General features: G+C 45.4%; 1 protein-coding gene across 4 annotated transcripts in view; it reads right to left on the bottom strand.

The window, feature by feature from the left end:
• Positions 1–17139, bottom strand: part of CACNA1H (calcium voltage-gated channel subunit alpha1 H) — a 257889-nt gene that overhangs the window by 66698 nt on the left and 174052 nt on the right. The gene's annotated exons all lie outside the window — the stretch shown is intronic.

The raw sequence follows: 17139 nt of genomic DNA, 5'->3' as shown, positions 1-17139 counted from the left end.
CAATTTCATTTCAAGTGGCATAAATGCCAAGATGGATTAGATCAATTGCTGTCTTCTCCACCCTCAGGAGGAAAGGACCTGGACAATCTGAAATGCTATCAGCAGTAGTATACAAAACTAAAGCTACTATTCTTGAAAAGTAGGCCAATCAGCTGGATTACGTCTTGATGGAAGATTACTTGGTTTGACAGATGGCTGAAGAAATAAGCCTTAAAATGGAAAAAAAACCCAAACCCTACAAAATAGCACACCCCCAATGAGGCTAGAAATGCTCAGGTCTAGTTATTAAACAAGAAGTCACCGGAGGAAGGAGCCAGTTCTCCAGATAACAACCAAGGATGAATGCCTCCAGCAATACACCAAGAGCACTGTAATAGCTCACCTGGGGAGAGATGCTTAAGTGTGGACTCTGCAGACTGGACATCCCCGTCAGTACTAATACACTGATTAGTTTCATTGAAAAAGAAGGAAAACAGAAATATGCCTGAACTGAGGACAGTGAATACCTCATCACTCCTCCAGTGCTGGGTGCAAGTGAGGAAGTGCCTGTTCAGACTGATCTTGGTGCCAAGGGGAGCCATGATCATCCCGTTGCTCTCAGCAATGCCGTGGCTGGAACATCGTTCAGGAGTACACAGGACAGCACATGTCCCACAGCACATCAGGAGATGCCTCTGGCAACTTCCCAAGGTTTCAGAAATGGACCTATTATACCCCTTCACTCTTCTCCTAAGGTGCTGCTAAGCATGAGCAGGCTTCGCTCTACGAGCAGACTGCCATCTCACCCCACATCAGCTTAGTTCCTCAAAGAGCATCTGGCGAAAATCCAAGGAAATTATACAGACTGAATCATTCCCATCCATATGCTGGTGAAGTCCTTCAAAGAACCAGCAGATCTGTGAGGCGTGACATTTCTTAGCAAGGCCTGTGTTGACTCTTGTTCAATATATTTGGCTTATCCCTCGCCATAAAAAAATTACACTCACATAAGAAATTACATTCACACAATTCTTGACCACTGCAAATATTCTTTTTTTTTGACCACTCTCTGTGCCAAAGTCAACAACAAACAGTCAAAAATCATCAGCCTAATGCCTGAAATCAGCTTTGCTAGCTAATCACAAAGTATGCATTTTTAAAAAAAGTAATGCATCATTCATACTGATTTTTTCTTTTTTTAATATTTAGGCTGAAAATATCTTGTATTCCAAACCATGAAGCTAGAGAGAAGAGCTAGGGTCTCTCTCTTCCTTTGAGACATAAACTGAGTCACAAGATTTCAAGAGTTGGAGTATTTAAGAAAAAACATACAGTATCATGAGCGATGCTGTAAAAGGATAGACACAAAGAACATGGAAATATGCTACAGTCCCTTTCAGACAAAAATGAACACAGAGGCCCTGCCTCAAGGAGTCTGCACAAGAAATCAAGGTTAATTGTTGATTTTCTTTGCTAAAGTCTTGCAGCCAAACCAGAATTGCGTGTTTCTGACGGTGTACAGAGGTTACAGGCAGCTCTGACAGCATCCATTAAAAGTGGCAGGAGCATGGACATTGAGAGAATAAAGAATCATTTCCAAACATTTGATTGTACTGCAAGAGGCACCGTTAGCAATGATTATATGATCTTTATCCACAGCCAAGCAACAGGCTTACTCTCTGCTAACAGAGAGATCAAAGACCTTTGGGTTGTCATTAGCAGGCAAACTCAATAGAAGTTGTTTACTTCACCCAAGCTAATGGCACTGGAAATATTTAATCAAAAAATGGACACACTCTCTCTATTACTGCCAAGATGATTCAGAAGGGGCCACTTAAATCTATTTTGTCAAACCATTACTCATCCCTTGCTAATAGACCTTTATGGAGAGTCCCTTTGAAAAATACACATTCGTGACTTGTGGGCTGCGTACTGGTATTAGGAGATGAGGCACATCAAGAAAACACGATAGAGGACTGCTGATGGGAAGAACAAGAGGGGGAATATGTTTAGTCTATATCTGATAAAGACCTTGACTTAGTCATCTTTTAAGTCCAAGGAGAGGAAGCTGAAGTGGCCTGATGGGGAACTAAGTTCAAGGAAAGGATAATTCTTCAGAAAAATTTGAGCAATCTGCTGTAATATACCTCTAAGCGCTAAGTGGAAGAAGGAAAGATGGAAGAACATTAGGAGAGCTCTTCTGAGGTTCAGGGATCTTAGGGTAGAGGAAGAAAACAAAAATGTTGGGTGGACATCAGGAGAAAATTTGGTGGTGTATCTTACAGAACAGCAGGGTGTTGCCTACTTGAGCCTTGATTCTTGGATCACCAAGGGAAAGTTCAGTGCCTACAATAAGATGCCAAATGTCAAGACTCCCAAACTCTTTTCCTAACTCCCAGGCTAATGTCTAGTCTCTCGTGTGGCCCTAAACATAGATCAGGCATTTGGGCACAGGCAGCTCTTTATGGGCTTCCCTTTGTGATGTACAGAGACTTCCATTGACGAAGGATGTTCACCTTCTGGGGTTATCTTAAAAGATATGAAACCACTTACAACCCTGATACAGGAAGACTTGATCCTGCCTTAGAGCACGAGGATGGACTAGGTGAGTTGAGCTCTATCTACTGTGATTTTTGTGACACTGGACTGAAAAGATCCCTTGGGTTCTTAGGATCCAAGCCACTGCTAGGGTAGGTAGCTACATCTTACCACTTTTTTCATAAGCTGATGAAGCTGAGGGACATTCTGTGGGGACAACACAGCTGGGGGAACCTCCAGCCTTTCTGTCCTCCAAATCAGGACTGCACTTGGTACAGACTCAGTTTTGATACAGTGTCTCTGCAGCTTCCAGAAACGTTCACGAAGAGCTTAAGATTCAAAAGCTTCATCAGCATGGAAATGATTATCTAGAAATCCACAGCTGTAATACAGACAGCAACTCCTCTCTGCTCTGCAAGAGAGATAGGCTAGGAGCCAGGAGAACAAATTCAGAGGAAATCCACCTTTCCTTCCCTCTAGCAAACCTAAAGCAACCCAAGCAATTGTTACAAGCTTATTTTTGTCCCTGAGAACACAATGCTGCGAACAGCCCAGGGTGCTCCTCTAGCCTGCAGCCAAAGCAGGCAGATGGGAGCTTTAGAGCTGCCATGCTGTTCTTACAAGTGAATTATTGATACGTTCTTCTTAGCCACGAGCATCAGACTAAAAAGGCAATTAAAACCATCCACAACGATCAAAAAGAAAAAGCAAAGACGAAAAGGTACAAAACAAGCATCTGTATCTGCCAGCAGCATGTGCTATTATGACTGGTGAGGAAGGCTTCTGGGTCCTGCTCCTTCAGTTGTGTCTTCGATAACAGCCTGCATCAGGACACGGGGACAGTGGTGAGCAACAGGACACCACCATTTCTGCTGGAGGCAAGGGAATTAGCCGCTTCCAGGAGCTCATTGCCCCATTTTAGCTTTTGAGTGTGTACAATACAGGCATTCAAACTCAGAAATTTAAAAATAACAACTACAAACACCGTCATCCCTCTTGCTCCCTGAGACAACAGCAGCTTGTTTTGCTAAGGCAAGCAAGGACAAAAGAGGTCAAAAAAGAACTACAAGACAGACCTGCCTTTCAGCATAGCCACATCACTTGGACATTGCACAAAGTGAAAGCGTGGAATTACTGAATGTGAACACAAACCAGCAGGAGAGCTCAGCAACTCTTGTTCCTCTTCAAATCAGCTGTTCGTAACTTACAGACAGCTACTGGATTTTCATCTGGCAGAATTTCTTGATTTCAGTGGAACTACCACTGGGCTTGGAGATGGCCCAGTGCTTCCACGTTTTCACCTTCTTGACAAAAAAACCCAGTGAAATGAAATGGTATTAAACCACCGCCATCATTCTGAGATGACCAAGGAACAAAATTAACAGCAAATTACTATGACGGCTTTACAATCTGTTTCTCTTGTAATATTTATTTCTAATATTGAGGGAGGAACATAAAAATCTGGAAAAAAGGACTTAAAAACTAGGAGGTGACTTTCCATTGCATTTTTCTCATTCCTTTTGCATGAAATATGCCTCACCCCCAAGCATGCCCTGGATTTGCAATGTGTTTCTATTGTTATGGGAACAAAATGATTCAGAAAAAGGAGAGTTTAGTCTTTCTGATTTTATATAATGAAGTAAAATCACTGCTAAAATAATGAAATTCAATTATATTAGCTCTAATAACAGTACTACTAATTAAAATTATTGTAATTCACTACTACTACAAGGATGCAGTGCCAAGCTGCAGAAGATGTAGGACTGCTGAACACCTGAGAACAGAGGCTCTCTCCTCAGGCTGGTGGAGTGGATGTATTTGGGTTTGGAGGTTGTTAGTTCAGCCTGGGTGCATTGGGCAAAGGGACTGCCACGCTAACACTAATTATACTGCTAATGGCAACAATAATAACACCTCTCAAATCATCAGCACTGATGCTGTGAACGCCAAAGTGATGCAGTTATGTGTTGCTGTCATTGGTGGGGAAAAGCCAAGGTAAAAGAGGCAGCACACTCCTGATTTATCATCTTGCAGCAATTTCTCTACAGAAGATGCCTGCTTTGGGTGAAGGGCCATGTAGCCTTTTCCCTTCCTCTTCCCCTGACACCAGGCTGTGGTAGACCCTTGTGCTCTGCACAGGCCATGCTTTCCTCTGCGCTGCCTCGCCACGATGCCCTCATCCTGATCCCACACTGTGTGCAGGAACCACGTCAGGAGAAACCCTCCGGGCAGAGGAGATGAGCTCTGGCTCACTGCACCGTCTGCTCCCCGCAACAGCACTGGGGCAGCACCCAACCACGCCTCAGCCCTCCTGAATTGTGTGGCTCTGCCAGCCCACTGCCCACATCATGCATTCAGCTGGGGAAAATCTGTCAGACAGTGACAGCTCAGACAGGGGAAAAAAAAAAAAAAAAAAAAAGGGATTTTCGTTTTCAGCCTTCCTCCATGCCACATTCAAGTTTTCCTCCTGGCAGCTTCACATCCCTGCCATGGCTCTGACGAGCAGAAGTGATGTTTCTCCTGCAGGAAGAGCCACGAGGTGCACAGGACAGGCTGCTCCAACCAGACCTCATGGCTATGCCAGTCGCACCAGGGTTTTGATCCAGCTCCCTGCCCTGGGAGCAGGGCCAACCACCCCTTGCTGAAGAGGCAAGCCTAAGAATAAGCCAAGCGATCCATATCCTCCAAACAGCTATGTCAGTTCTCATATGAAACAAGCAACACAAGGTTTTATTTGTAGAGAGTAGGAGTGAAAGAGAATTTAAGATGCAATCTCCAGCATAGTGGCTTTAATAAACTAGTAAAGCTAAAACAACCATGTGCAAACGGTGAGCCGTTGAGAAAGCAACTCAGCTTGCAAATGTTTCTGCCCTGACAGAAATACTCCTCATGGGTGTCCAAAATGGATAGATCATGGTGAAAGCTGTCAAATTATTTTTTTTTCCTTAGTCCCCAAATGTGTCAAAGGGTGGGGTACACAGTGTATCTCAAGCAATTATTTGCTAAACATCAGGACTTGCTCTTGCTTGTGAAGATGGCAAGTGTTTCCATGGCAATGAGCTATTGCCTTGGTGACCGTGGACCTGGACCAGTGCTGCTAAACCACTGTGACCTTTGGGCTTCTAAGCACAGCAAGGAGTTTCCTCCTTTGCTGTCTAATGATGTTTTGTGTTTTTTTTTTTTTTTTTTTAATTTATTTTTTTATTTTTTTGTATTTTTTATTTTGGAGTTCATCCTTATCTAAAAGTAGCCTTGGGTGGTTGTGCTAGAGACAGAGAAGCACAAATTACTACAGAGAAGCATCCTCTATTCATGCCTGCCTCTCTGCTACCCAACCCAGAATTAACTTTTCTATCAGTCAGGTGCAAATCAACCCTAGGTCCAATCCTGGCTACTCCTGAGCAGTTCTGAGACTCTACCTATAAATTAGAAAATTAAGCAGAGGAGGCACACGACTTCATTAGCCCAGATGACTAAAGTATATTAATCTATATGCATTTAAACCTTTTAAGAGAGGTCAAACTGAGAGGCAGTTGTGTTAATAAGGTAAGTGAACTTGCGCATAAAAAAGCAGCTTTGCACATAAACAGTATCATCCTAGACAAGAAATTTATCTAGATTTCTGTGGAAGAGTAAAATGTGTCTGTATCTCCCTCTAAATAATCTTCAGATAAACCTTGTGCTATCATAAAAGCTTTATGCTGGGCTCATATAGCAGAAAATTGTTGCATCTCTGCCTTTGAGAACTTCCGCTGCTTTTCTTCCCAACTTTATCGTTGAAACTCACACTCCTTCCAAGCGACTGGCAGTCTGAAACCTGATCGAACTGAACCATTACATTAGTTTCTTTTTAAATTTGCAGAAACTCTGCACTCTGCAACTCCAAAGTGGTTTCTATGGAGATGCTAAAAAAATGGAACGGCACTTTCTGGATGCTGAATTCGGCACGGCAAAAACTTGGGTGAGCAGCAAACGCTGGGCAAGAGGAGTGTGAGGAGTGAATTAGAGACCCAGAATACGACTGCTTACTCAGAGCTGCAGATAATGGGGGTAAGTTACAGCCTTGTCTGACAGGCGTTAACCAAACTGACACACTGCATTGAGTATCACGCAGAGTTTAATTAACTGCAGTCAATGGGGCATCAATACAGGAGAGGACAGCCTGCCCGATTTCCTTACGGTGTGAACATCATAGGGAGAGGGACAGATGTGAGCATTTGCAAGGCAGAAGCGATCCCCATGCATTAAAAGGTTTCTCAGAAGAGCATTGGAGCTGCGTTTGGCTGCCTCTCAGAGCAGCTCTATCTCCTTAATCTGCAAAACTGGGCAGAGGAGTCCAAATCTTGCAACTTCCTACACAGTCTATTTTAGAGTCTTAGAAACAAAAACAACACACAACAGGAAGGATGCGATTACTAGAAATATGTCTGAACTCTCCCACACCCCAACTCCATCAATCTTGATGGCTTCACCATTTGCATCGTTAAGACAGAGCTTTCACATCGCATCCGTACGGTCCTGCTGGATCAGAGCTCTGGTCAGCATCGGTGCCCAACTCCCTCAACAACCATGCTAGGCCCCAATTTGGCTCCGCTCTGCTTTTCCCAGGCACTGAATCGGACACAGAAAGGCCCGTAGGCACGGCTGAAACGTCACATCTTGTGTTGACACAACTACCTTGAGCTACACTGAGCTCAAACCCAACTACAGTGACCCTAGAGACACAGCCACAAGCCCCAAGGTTCTAACAAGACCTTCTACACCAAGTACACTATTCCTGCGTATATTTGATACTGTTCAGACAAAAGTTCTGTTTAAACAAAGGACAAAAGCTATTTTGCCTTATTTAAGCAAATCTCCATTAAAATCAATCAGCCAGGGCTTCAGACCAGGCACACAGAGGAGTAAGGGAGCACACAGAAACAGTGCAAATGTGGTGGTGGGGACTGAACCGTGTGGCATGCTCTTGCTCTTTGCAAGAGAGGCAGAGTATCTCTCCCTTCAGCCACGGTAATCGGGACATCTGTTTTTAAGTGAACACACAATAAATGGTATGGGGCATTGTCTACCTCCTGGTGAGTGGTCACCCCTGGGATTTGAACATATGGCTGCATCAAGCCTGGCTAGTGCCAACCTGATTCTTAAACTATTAAACCATCCCCTCAGGCTCTGTATCCTGTACTTTCTGTGTATATTGTACAAGGGAAAAGAATTTGATTTGGGGTTTCGAGAATTTCAAACAAGGATATACAATTAGAAAAGTATTTGCTTCAGATGATGATAAATAACCCTGGACTGTAGAACCTCAGAAAATATCTGTTCTTCACTTGGGTGCGATGACACAGAGCCTTCTGCAGTGCTGTTTTACATGCTTTCCCGAGAGTCCAAACTTGTTAACCTTCATTTCACTGCATGTTTTTAGAGGAGAGACAGCTGCAGCCATAAATACAACACTCAGATTTCATGCTATAGTTAAAAAATCAAATATGAATGAAACCCTCTGCTATTACACACTGACTAGAAAGGGGGGAAAAAAAGAGTGGGAGGAAACCCATAGCATTAAATCATTTCTGAAATACAAAAGGACTTCTGCAAGCTCAGGTGGGAAACATCCACTGCGCTGTTAGCTGCAGGGTCAGTATCTGTCTGTTGATCTCAGCCTGCCTGTCCATCACTCACTCACAGGTTAAACTTAGTCTCAGGAACAGGGAGAATCTGTGCATGAGAAAAGAAGGAGCAGAAGCATATCCTCAGCCATGAAACTCTCCACACTACAGCAAGGGAGGGATTCCTGCTACTTTCCGGGGTATCTGTGTATGGTGGTACTCTGGCAATGGGAAGTAAGGGATGTAAATAACATAATTCCAGCCTGAACCTTAGGAGATCCCAGTGGCACCCTGAAGAGGGGACATGGCTAGGGAAAGAATAGTGGGGAACAAGAAGAGGAATGGGAATGCCTTTCTGGATAACTTTGAGGAGCATTTTGGTGGGTTATGTTGTCCTCAGAGGAAGTGGGGAGCTGTCCCCCCACTCACCTCTGGCTCTAGGGGCTTTCAGAGGCATTCACAGCTCCTAATAGTCCTCAGCATAAACTGGGATTTCTGGCATTTAATCCCCCTGTATTTCCACACCCTGCAGTTCAGTCCCTTGTATTTTGGCACACATATCAACAGATACCTGCCAGCACTCCAGCGTACCATATTAGTAGTTCTGCTTTAAAGACGTTCAAGATGCTGATCTCTTATTCTGGCAGCTTAAAGAGATCGTAGCACAAGTGAGATATCTTCTGCAACATGGCCCCCACAACACAGGCCATTTGCAAGGCAATAATTGCCTGGCAACCCACGCTGCTTTCAGACTCTCTGGCTGAAACTAATTTACACAAATGACTTTAAACTGTTTGCACTCCTAGGCAGCAGTGACCGGGGATGAACAGTGCTGAGAGGGTTGATGTTTTACCTCTGAACCCCTCATGAACAAAAGGAAAACTCCGATTCTCTCCCAGATCGAGTAGCTCCTTGTGGCTTGATTTACTTCCTCTTATTGATTGGATTTGGGGCAAGTTGGAGTTGTAAAGTTTCTGCCTAGCCTCTGGACAGCCCTGAGAGCAAGGCGCACCTGGGGAACACAGAGCCAGGGCTTTGTTCCCCTGGTCCCATCACCAAGCTCCAGGTAGAGCTCCAAGAAGCAGCCAGCACACTCTGGCTTCATAAACCACCTCAACCCAAACTAACTTTAAAGCATAGACAAGTCCATGTATAGTCATGCCAAGAGTCAGAGAACTACAAGATCTCTCTATGTGCAGCAAAGTCAATTCCCTTTGGGGTATATAAAATAAATAAACCACTTCTCTTTCTGCTGCTTTGTCCAGGGCCACTATAGTAAAAAGCTTTGGATTTGTTTGTGCATAGGACAAGGACAGGACAGGGAGAGAGGGGGTATTAATTTGTACAGGCATCAAGCAGGAGAGCAAAACTCCTGAGAAATGTCTTCACTGGTGGAAAGAAGCCAAGTGGTCTTCCTGCCCCATCCTCCTTAGTGCCAGACTCCCTGCTCTAGCAAGCTTTACCACTGATGCTACAAGGCCTGGGCACAGAGTGTTTTTCCCAAATTGGGAGTCAGGCTGTCTTTAAGGCTGTAAACCAGACAGAGCAAACAAAAATAGAGCTTTAAAAGAATGCATGCAGGCATGCCAAATCTCCCTCATTTTTGAGTATGAGTCTCACTCCTTTCAGATGCAGCATTCTCCCCCCACCTCTCACAAACATGTATAAAAAAGCATCCTGATCTTGTAACAAAAGATCCAGAAGGAGGTTTAAAGGAGACGTTTAAAGCTTCGTTCACAATTCTGGAAAACCTCACTGTCCCAGCTGGAGAACCCTGGTTAAAACCTGAGGAAAATTCATGACTCAGGTTGAAAGCAGCAGTAAACATACCTGTTTATTTTCTTGCAGTGGTGGTTCTCCTCTGGTATAAGGTGCTAGACTGATACCCTGAGCATCTTTAATCCTCTGCCTGCCGATGAGTACAGCCGGCTCTGCCTCTCAGCTCTGAGGTACCCAGAGAAGGGCGGTCTACAGGATGCATTAGCAATACCACTGAATCTCCACACAGACCTTTCAGACCAAGTTGCCATCATTTTGTATGTACTGCCAAACACTAACTCGGCTTTGTTCTCAGGTGTGGTGTGACTGTCTTTTCTAGACCTTCCTACCATTTTCTCAGTTAAATCTATTTTTAAGCCACAGAGAAAGCAATCATCCACAGGGAGTGGCTGGAAATGCACAGAAGTATTAAATTAAACATGACTATTTCCTTTGCCTCCTAACAGTTGGGAACCACTAATCTATACGCACTGTTAATCCATGGCACAGCACCATCATGTATCGCCCTCCCCATCCTCTTATCTGCATATCCCCTTGTGTTACATTCTTGTTGCATTTGGTTTGAATTTGGGCTGTAAACTCAGTTTCACAGAGTCTACCTGCAACCTCCAGGCATAAAAACTGGTGCTGGGAGAGGTGCAGTGTTCTGTTCCTATTCTCACTGTTATTACAATTTGCAATAACATCTAGAAGACCCTGCCTAGGATCCCCATGTGGCAGGGTGATGTATACAGAACAAAATGCAATCCTCATCTCGTGGAACAAAAAAATCAAGACAAAAGGTGGATGCAGACAGTCTGGGTAAGTGTAAGGAAACAGAGACAGCCTTGGCTAACATGAGAGGTTGTGTTCCTGGTAGACCAGCAGTTGCATCCTCCCTAGAGCTCCTGAGACAATCCAAGCCACTCCTTGCTTCCCACCACTCCAGGACATGTTCCTCTCCAAGCCCTGCCATCAGTGCCTAAGCACATTTTCCTGCCCCCATCAGCTGGTTTGGTTGTCTTAATCTTTTACATCTGCTCCTCTGCTGTTCTCTGCTAACACCGCTCTTGTCCCTGCAGCCCAGCTGCCTTTCACAGAGGCAGCTGGAAGGGTGGCAAGCTACTGCCATGTGCAGTACCAAAGCCATGTGGGCTGCTTGGAGGGACCTGACTGGGGCTTTGCATCCTGCCTGCAGGCACCATGTTGTCTCTGGAGCTGCTGATCACAGCTGCCATGGACCAGACGCTCAAGCTCCTCCTCAAACTTACATCTTGTCATCGTTCAGGCAAGGGACTACCACGTATGCCTGCTTTGGAGCATGGAGCGTGCTCACCCCAAGGCCTGCTTACCTGATCAAAGCCAACCTCCCTCTCACCAATCCCACTCTCAGATGAAAAGCATTCAGCTGACAGCCAGCAGGAAGGCACAGACTCAATGCGACACCACACTCTCTGTTTGTGAAAGCCACCTTCTTCATTACAGGCCTCCTCTCATCACAGTTTCCCTTTGCAGAAAGCAAACACCCCGCTGTCCAGCTGTGTCAAGCCTCCCTGCCTTGGAGCACATTAGAGCCATTGTCAGCATAACATTTGAAGCTAGCTGCCCATGGCTGTGATTTACGCACATTTTTGTGATGAAATGCAGCTGGCAAGTGCACTCTGCTTTCATTCTTGGGGCTATATTACACTTGGTTTATTTTACCTGCCAGTTGAAATGCAAACAATCTGTCCACATTCTATATATAACCACCCGTTGCCATCATGTATGTTTATGAAGCATGGGGCTTTCATGGATTCAGTCTCAGAAGCCTTGCAGGGCTGTCTCAGTGACTCTCTCAGCTGACTTGCTGCATGACCCAGATGAAACACGCACATCTGGTGGGTCCCCAAACATTGTGGCTACACGGCGTGGGCCTGTTCCTGGCGCTGATCAGATCTCCAGGCTCCGTGCAACAGCTTATGCTGGGAAGCATGTTACTATCACCTGCTTAAGAAGTCTGTCATCTTGGCAGAGAGCAGATGTGATTTATATGGCCAGTCCCTCACCACAGAGAACAGCTAATGGCGTAAGTGAGGGGAAGGAACTGAACCATTGGTGGTGGTAAAACGTGCCTACAGTTCCACAGGGAATATCCTAATATTATTCCCTAGGCTAATGAGCACATCTATAGGAACCAGATCAGACTGCAAATTCCCCTCGCCATGACTAGCTCTGTTGTTCTCCTGACTCTCCCCTGACTGCTCAGTGTGTCAGCGCTCAAATGAGTTATTATACTCAGTTTCTGCATTGGAGAGGTGCTGTTCCTGTCTGGTAGGAGGCAGAGGAATGAAAGGATCCCTAGTATGCTTTGCCTTATATAGTAAAAAAAAATATACCAAGAACATACAATCCAACAGAAGAAAAACAGAGCAGTGGAGGAGCCAGTTAAATTACAGAAGAGAGTAAGAGAGAAGGCTCCATGAACACCATTCACAGTAGGGTTCCCGTAAAAGGACATGATTTACCCCCTTTGCCATGACATCTGCTAAGGTCCAGCAGTCACCTAGCCCTGAGCCACGACACCTGGCTTTTAACTGCAAACACTTGCCATCCCTTCATACTCTCTTGCCTCTGATCCTTGATTCCCTCTAATGTGGGAATGACACTTTGCCAGGTGTAAATGCTCTATGTATGAGCTGCTCCTGGCTCTGATCAGAAGCCTTGCAGCTTGAACTGTGCAGATAGGATCCCCAAACTGTTACCAGGTTTGTTAATGTTCTGACAGAGTGGCTGTCTGCAGAAAAGGGAACCTGGAGAAAGGTGGTCTGGAGAGCACTAAAAAGGTGATATGATCTCAGGGCACAAAAGAGGATGGGAAACACCTCTCTTCCTCAAGGTCACCAAACAAAGCCCTTCTCTTCCTTCCCAAGAGGTGGAGACAGAATTCAGGTTTGCACAAGTTGTTTGCTGAATGAGCCAAATTTCTGTTACTCTGCTCAGGAGACCCAGTATGTGTTCTCAACCCACGCAGCTTCCCTACCAAACCAGCACTTGGGGAAAGCCGTCCATTTACTGCTGGGACCTTGGAGGGGGAGCAGGGGAGGGACAGCTTGGTATGCAGCTGACAAAGCCCAAGCACATAAACCAAAGGACTACTAAGGGCAGAATGAGTCTCACATCATTTATGCAATAAGCACAAATATACTGGGCTGAATTCTCACATCCTGGCCTGGGCTGGGGGAATCTGTTTGCTTCAAGTCTAGCCAGTGTGTAAGTTCTTAAAATCAGATCATGCAGAAAGTTTGAAGAGTGAACAAGTTTTGCCAGATGAAAGTCAGAATCTCAGATCAGGATAATATTTTATTGACTCACAACTCAAAAGGAATTTAAGCAATTTGCCTCAAACGCTGTTGAAAGATTCTCCTCTTCTTTCTGAGTAAGTGCTGAGCTTTCCAGGCCAAACCAATTTTTCAAGCCAAAATTGACAAATGCTAAAATAGAATGTCACTAGAGAAGCTAGTTGCTACCTTAAATCACACAGAATTACTTTCACTCCAGAATAATAAAATGTGCTGCTCAAAACCAATACTTCTCTTACACTGATAAGCAATGGACCACTGGGTGCCCACCAAGGTCAGCTCCAATCTACTCCAAAGACAGCTGCTCTGAACAAACCATGCCATGGATGAGGGATCAGAAAAGCAATTAAAAGCTCTTTGAACAGCAATAGCTTGGAACAAATACTAATTTGTACTTCTCTTCTGAGAAGTGAATATAAAATAGCATTTCTAGTGCCATTTGATGTAAATTGAGCCTTTTATGTGGAATCATTACAAGTATCAACAGCTACTTCTGCAAATTCCTCTGGGGACCAAAGTGGGAGGTCTATCCTCACAGCTTAAACCAGAGGTCCTTATGGATGAATTCAGAGCTCACCCTTCTGCAGAGGTAACACCAGCATCTCTCCTGGACAAATGAACCGGGCTCTGTCCTTCTACTGGACAATTGGGAAGCTGGGAATCAAGGCAGACTGCAATTATTTCTTCAGATCAGTCAGTAAAGCACATGCAGGAGCTAACTCTGGGACAAAAAGGTATCAGCTTTCAGTGGCAGAGAGGCACTTGGAAACGCAGCTCCTGGAAAAAGGACCTGCCTGTGCCAGGCATCTCTCCCCGCTGCCCCAAAGGCATGGCAGAGGTTATGCTTTTGGAGTGCACTGCTCCTGCTTGGTTGCTGCAGTGCCATGGCACGTTCTCAGATACTCTGGAGAATTGTCAGCTGCAATGAACGCATAACAAAATCATCCAATATATTGAAATTGCCTGGAAGATTAATGCAAGGATTGCCTTCTTTGTACTTGGCTTTCCTCATCTGTGGGAGTGCTTATTCGTGCTGGAGATAGACAAATAAATAAATAAAGCATGAGAGGAGGGGGGGGGGATGGGGGAAAGGGAACTCCAAACCACCCAATTAACCTTTGAAACACAAGTTGTGCTGCTGCTAACTAACAGCATCCTGTAACCTCCTAATTACCAGCCATGTACAACGTGGCAGTTGGAGACAGAGCTGGCTGTTAACCCTGTGGATGCACTGTGCGGGAGGATCTGATCGCTGCTAATGACTGAAGTCCCAAAGAAACTCACTTCCCATCATCAGCTGCCTCCTGCTACCTGGATCTCCTGCCACAAACCGGCTGTGCTGCCATGAAATCTTGAATCTGCCTCTGAGAAGAGCAAGACTGCTAAAGGACAGCTCTGTGCAAAGCAGTTCTAGCATCTCCTTATCTTTCCTGTGAGTCAGCTAGCTGCTATGGCAGTTGTGCCCTTAGCCACAGGACAGGATACTTGCCTAAAAGGTGATTATGTGGGCTACATGCATTAAATTGCATGGTGCCAGCCCTGTTAGCCAAGAGCAGCCAGAGTAACTGTGTGAACAGATTGCTGTGAGCTTCGAATTCCCATAAAAACACATATTGAAGCCTTGAGGGGATTTGGATATGGACAGGTCTCTCTCACTCATCTGGAAGTAGCATCCAGGACTGCGGCACTACAGACACAGATCACCTCCCTGTCTTGTCAATGGATGTTACCAAAGTGCTGCTGTGGCACACATGCCCCATTGCCCTGTGGCTACGATAAGTGTCAGCAGTAAAGCCCACAGGGTTTTGCCTCCAGCCTGGCACCTTGCAACCTCAATTTCCTCATCCAGAAGATACAGACAATAATGCTCGATTGCCTCAAGAGGGCTCCGTGAGACTTCTCTACAGAGTGCTGCTATGTCCCGGGATGAAAGGCAAGATAACACACCAAGGACTAGTCCTGCTCTGTCTTCCAGCCATATGGTGTTCAGTACCCTCCACCTCTCCCATGCACACAGAGAATTGATGTCTTGGCTTTGAATAGCACCCTGAAATAAAAATGTGTATGGTGTGCCCATCTATTTTCAAAGCCACTGATGACTATGAAAGTCTGAGAAGCCGGAAAAGCAAGCAGACATTAATTTTTTTTTTTTTTTTTTTATGAAAGGCATTGGACATTTCCTTACAGATGGTGAGATTTGGGGAGGGCTTCCCTGTGGCTGCTGCACTGATTGCAGCCGAGGTTGATAAAACCAGACAATGGCTGAGAACAAGTGGCAAGAATCAACCAGGAAACCTGCTTAAGCTGTTCCACCCAGAGCAAATGTCTCTATGGTAGGTGATGTTTTGCAGGGCTTCAGGGCCCAGGAATCTTCTGCTCACACTGCTCTCAGCAGGCACAGAGAACAGGAGGCCTCCCCAATGGGAGCCCCTGACCCCTGCTCTCTGGGTAACACTGAACAGCTTGGTGGGAGCAAAGAAAGCAGAGGAGAACCACAGAGCAGCTATCCTTGTAGGCAGCTCCTAAATCCTTATGACTTGGGGTTTGCCCTTGGGAGGATGGAGGAGACAATGGCAACACCCACGCCTGGTTAACAGCCTTGGGAAGGAAGGCTCACACCTTCGTGCCCTGTAATACCTGCTCTGAGCAGAGGTGACGATTGACTGGGCAGCATCCATCACTCAGTAACCAGAAAGCTGTGATTAAAGTGTTTTTCCTGGCAAGGATCATGACATACGCAAAATGAGCCACTCTTACATTGCCTCTATCCCAACACCACGCTGTAGGCTCACAACAGCTTCACTCAGGCATCTCCTCCTTATCTCCACACAAAGCCTGTCCCCCACCCCGAGTCTTGCAGCCTATTCTCACATGAGGTTGTGAGTTCTGAAATCACCCTGGTTTGCTCACAGAAGCCCCAGATTTTTATGCCAAACAGTCTGGAAGCCTAGAGCCATTTTCTATTGCTTTCGGGTAGCGTGTCAGCCTCTGGTGATGCCCTGGAGGTCACTCTGTTGGTAGGAGAGTGCTTGGGTGAGGTGTTTTGGAGCTGGGCTCTGACAGCTCCACGGCTCATTATCCCTGCTGCGTACCAGAGACACTTTGCAGTCAGGCACGTGGAGGAACTTTCACAGCTTTCACTTCAAAATTCTTCCCTTTTTATTGGGCCCATGCTGGGCAGTGCCTGTAAGCAAAGCTGGCGGGAAGCTGCTGCTCCGTAGCCAAAAGCTCCAGAATCTTTATTGCCATTGGCTTTGAGATGGTTTAAAGCAAATGTTTTACAAGGTAAAATCCAATACAGCTTTCCTTTGTTAGCAGCAAGGATGTAATTATCAAAATCTACCTTTATATGAGTGACTATGGACAGACTCCATGAGATCCCTGGGCTTTCTCACTGCAGCCTGCCTAAGGTTTTCCCCCAGCACCCATCATGGCAATATCCAAGGGCTGACAAAGCTGTATCCGCCTGACAAAAGAGCATCCGTGCAGAAATGCAGCTGCCGCAAGGAATGAATGGTCTATTCAAAGGCTACTGACAAGGTGTATTTCCTAATTTTAAAACTTGTTGTGGAACAACTAACCAGACAGAAAGCTGACAGCGACAGCTATTTCTTTGTTGGGTTTGGATGCTCTCTGCTGTTAAGTGTGAACTAATTTATTGTTGCATGGCTGAGGTTCATGTGTTTCAGCAGAACACTTGCTTTTCTCAAAGAAAGTATGTCTCAGCATAGAATATGGGCGTTTCAAGCACACAGTTGGAGAGAAAATAAAGTAACAGCACTCTGGAGGATTGTTCGCCATGGTCCCGAGCAGGACTTAATCCTGAGAGATGATGGAGAAGAAAATGCAGAGTCTCTTGTCCTGCCTTTGGATGTATTATGCTACTCTGTCTGCCTTTCCTTCTCACTCCTGAGCAG

Source organism: Tyto alba, unplaced genomic scaffold (assembly GCF_018691265.1).
Source record: "Tyto alba isolate M040663 unplaced genomic scaffold, T.alba_DEE_v4.0 Super-Scaffold_28, whole genome shotgun sequence".
Lineage (NCBI taxonomy): Eukaryota > Metazoa > Chordata > Aves > Strigiformes > Tytonidae > Tyto > Tyto alba.
Note: the sequence above shows the minus strand (reverse complement) of the source record. Positions and strands in the feature narration are given on the sequence as shown.